The following is a 4,656-nucleotide window of genomic DNA, read 5'->3' as shown; positions in this document are numbered from 1 at the left end:
TTCCCAGGCTAGTGTGCCTTTTCTTCTTTTGTTCCTTAATTACTTGAGGGATATCTTGAGTGATTTCTTGAGTGATTTCCTGAATCCCACTTAGGTGGGTCAAAATCACTCAAGAAATCACTCAAGATATCCCTCAAGTAATTAAGGAACAAAAGAAGAAAAGGCACACTAGCCTGGGAACCTCCTCTCTGCCCAGAACATTGGAGGCTATACACCACACCTCCTCAACAGTATTTATAGGAACTCAAACACTGAGATCCTGCTCTGTTCCAGTAACAAGAAGCCGAAAGCACCAGCCTGAAGATGACGAGTGAGACCTCGTCGAAACGTCGCCTAGACACCCCAACTTTTACACGGGAAGACACCCGAGGACACCAAAACCTGCATTCCTGTACCCGTGAAAATCTACGAAAGCATATATATATATATATATATATATATATATGGAACTTGATAGCACTATGGTCACTGTTCCCAGTCAGTTCAACAACACTTTCATCTTGCACCATGTCCTGGGCACCACTTAACTCCAGGGTTGATGCCATTCTGGTTGGTTCCATCATCTATCATCTGCAGCTAGTGCAGAAACTAGGTGGGCTGATGGAGGAGAGATGTAGCAATCCACAAATCCACTCACTCACTCACTCACTCACTCACTCACTCACCTGCATGGTATTCCTGGTTTCCTATGTCTACTGAGCAAGTTTTTAAAGCAATGTTTCTGCTGTTGCTAGAGTGAGCTCTGCTTTAGTAACTTCCTGGGTGGACGAGAACAGAAATGGGGAACATCTGGCTCTCTAGATGTTGTTGGTCTCCAACTCTCATCAGCCCTAGCCAGCTTGAGCAGTGGTTGGGGCTGATAGGAGTTACAGTACAGGAATTTCTGGAGGGCCAATAGTTCACCATGCATGGACTGGAGCAATGCAAAATTTCTTTCCAAGACTGTTCATAAACTTCAATTAGTTCAAGAATTTGCTGAATGTATCAAGACTATTAATCCCATGATGCAATCTTTTCCATTTGCCTTCAGGTACAATTAAAAGGATATCCTTTAATTTGGCCCATATCTAAAGAAGCTGGGTATCTTCCCCCAATTGACCCTCCCGAGTCATTGAGATCCTTCCAAGATGTCCTTTTCTAGGGACCCTTCAGAGGTGGGTGGGAAGCAACTAGGGAATGGGCTTTTTACTTTGATGGTCCCTCAACTCTGGAACGTTTTCCTCTGAGATATTTCTTTGGCACCCTCTCTCCAATCTTATCAATATCCACCGAAAACACTTTTATTTTCTCGAGCATTGGGTAAGTCGGTTTAAAGAAATCCCTCATTGATTTATTGCAGCTTTTAAGAGTATCGTAGTCTGTTGCTCTTAGTGATTCTATTGAATGTTTTATTTTGGGAAAGAAAGAGGGGAAATGTTTTAAAGAAATCAAGATTAGATAAAATAAAGAACTTTCCCTTGAATAGTCAAGCTAAGCCTCTTGCATACAAAAAAACCTGTAATATATGCACATGTGTTTTTAAGCATGCATGTTATGTGCAGTGGCACATAAATCTGCAGACAATGGAAGGTGGTCTGTTAGGGCAAGTGAAGCACTGAAATACCAACCTCAGTCTCCCCTTAGCCAGCCCCCCACCTGCCTGCCAACTTCTTACTCACTGCCTCACTCTTGTGCCTTGTAGAACTCAGTTGGGAGGAAGATGGAGACAAAACTAGAATTATGTCTATCACCGGCTTAAGTGCCACCTACTGTTTGCCTCCCTGCCTTCCATTCAATGGGCACCAGCTGCCACTGCATGGAGAAGGTTGTTTGAGGCTGGAATTTGAAAATTGAAAATAGCAAAGCTAGCTTGTCTCACCCTAATACTAATCATTAGAGTCACTGACTGCTCTGAACCACATTCAGGTGCATATAGATGTTGCAAATCACAATGTACCTACAAAATGGGGCACCAGGCAAAGAATCAGAACCATTTTAGTAGGAAGAGGTTTGCATACAAAAGCCCGATGTTGCTTAGCCAAACAAGGCCCAGAATAATACTTCTCAGCGCTAGAGGGAGTACGTGTTGATTCACCATGCAGACATCCAAGTTAATTTCTGTGCAGTCATAGTGACCTTGAAGACCACCTGGCATCAAATAATCACAATGATAAGAACTAATTAATCAGACTCCAGGGCACTGTACCCAGAAATCTAAGCAGAAGGCCATTTTAAAATAAACCAGGAAAGGGTTATTCTTTAAAGGATGCTTTTCACCGTCCCTCTTTTAGAAAACATGGAGGGGCACATTTTCAGCTTAAGATATGGAAAAATATAAGAACTGGAAGAGAAACTTCCAAGTATAGAACTAATCTTCATAAATTGACTGATGGTGGGATGTCTTCTTTTTAGGTATGTTACCTGTTTAACATTATACTTTCTACACATGTTGAGAGTCAAGTGTGAATATCTGTGTTTTCTAGAAGGAGCGATTATCCTTTGAATACTTGCTTCTTCTCTTTTACAAAATTGCCTTTTCTTTTTACACTGCTGCTATTCCCATATGATTGTAAGGTACAGTACAGACCTCACAATATATAACTGTAAGGACCAATATTGAAGTTAGATTTAACCCTATAGGAATGACCCTGGCACCCTGTTGCAATCACTGACCTTTGGACCACAGAATATAGAAAGCTTGTTACATTTGTCTTAAACTGCCTTGTTGTTGTTGTTGTTTAGTCATTTAGTCGTGTCCAACTCTTCGTGACCCCATGGACCAGAGCATGCCAGGCACTCCTGTCTTCCACTGCCTCCCACAGTTTGGTCAGACTCATGTTTGTAGCTTCGAGAACACTGTCCAACCATCTCGTCCTCTGTCGTCACCTTCTCCTTGTGCCCTCCATCTTTCCCAACGTCAGGGTCTTTTCCAGGGAGTCTTCTCTTCTCATGAGGTGGCCAAAGTATTGGAGCCTCAGCTTCACGATCTGTCCTTCCAGTGAGCACTCAGGGCTAATTTCCTTAAGAATGGATGCTTAAACTGCCTATAGGGCCATAATTCTGTAAGCTATTAAATAAGCCACTTATGAATCCACATTAACAATTTTGGCGACCTTAATCCCTTTTCGACTGCTGATAACATACTGGTAACATAGCAAAGGGAAATGAAAACTGTATTTAAGCCATATAAACAAGCACGAAAGAAATCAGTTTCCTGCAGTGAGAAAAAGTTTAATTTGGAGATTGGAAACAATAGATTTTGTGACAGTTGTTTACTTTGGGATTTAGCGGCTCTAGTGATCAACTGGGAGTGGGCATATGCTATAGAGAGGATCGATGGAAATTATGAAATTAACCTGCCACCAGAAACTATCGAAATGGTGTTTTTGGTGCTAAATAGGCTCTATAAAGTTTGATGCAGGTATGCTCAAATTCTTGCAGTGTGTTTCTCTTCATAAATCTCTCCTTGTTAACCTTGTTCTCTGTGCTGACTCTTAACTGGTTGGAATGCGGTGTTTTTCCTGCTGTGGTAGAGGAAGAAAAATATTAGGCTGCCTTGAATGCACCATACTCAGGTCTTTCATGTTGATCTTACATGGGGAAATCTTTTTACAAACAAGGCAGGAAAGACACTTCAATCAGGTACTTGGGATAATGGATTTTGGGTTTGATTATCCAGCGTAATTAATGAGCTCTGAGTAAGAAGTGCTCATCATCACAAATGCTGCATAGTCCACCCATTACAAAGTCAGTGGCAGTTCTGCGTTATGAATCAGTAACAAGGCTGCCATCTAATTGGGGTTTTCAATATATAGCATGGGCTGCATAGGTTGTCGCCCACAAAGTCAAAGGCAGGACTTTATTCTTGCTATTTGCCTCAGAGTGTAAACATGTGGTTTTGTGGGACTTGTCACGTGGGAGGCCACCAAAAAAACAACTGGTGGGCTGTGGTTGGTTTTATGGGTCACAAGGTGTGCAGGCTTAGTCTAGAGATTTTTGAGAGATAAAGCAAGATATCCTTTGTGTCCCAGATGGGATGTGTTTACAAGAAAATCTAAGAATCTGTTGGATCGGGCCAAAGGCCCATCTAGTTCAGCATCTTGTTCTTCTAGTAGCCAACATTTGAACTTGCAAAAATATGCACAAATGTTTGAGCTACTGTATTAGGAAGGATGGGATAAAAATATAATTAATATATCAAGCAAGATTACAATAAAATATGTACAGTTGGAGAAATGCACACTAAAATCCTGACAAGCATTTATGAGGACCCTTTTGTCCATTTTGTTTTTGGTCACAAACTATATAGAGAACTGAACCTACGACATGTTTTGTTGCATCTGGGGCAGATGAAAGTACGCAGTTTCGCTGTTACAGATGCAGAATGGCATTTCTTTTGTCTGTGTTGCTCCCAGCCGTCATTTCTCCTCTGGTCGCTGCTGTGGATACACAACCTGTCTCCAAGTGCTGCCGTCATCTACAAGGGATTCCCACATGACCTGAAAGAATGGATTTATGAATGAACACAAGCAAAAGGGATAGGGACAATCTTAGCGGTAATAGATAGGTTCTTTTAGGTGTTTTCATGCTTCTGCTTGTGCAACAGGCTTTATAAGCAGTTGTGAAAGTCAAATAATGTATTTTGATTTAGTTTCACTTTTCTTGCTCAATGTTCCA

This window comes from Podarcis tiliguerta (genome assembly GCF_965153285.1).
Source record: "Podarcis tiliguerta genome assembly, chromosome: 3".
Lineage (NCBI taxonomy): Eukaryota > Metazoa > Chordata > Lepidosauria > Squamata > Lacertidae > Podarcis > Podarcis tiliguerta.
The sequence above is the reverse complement of the archived record's forward strand: the minus strand, read 5'-3'. Positions refer to the sequence as shown.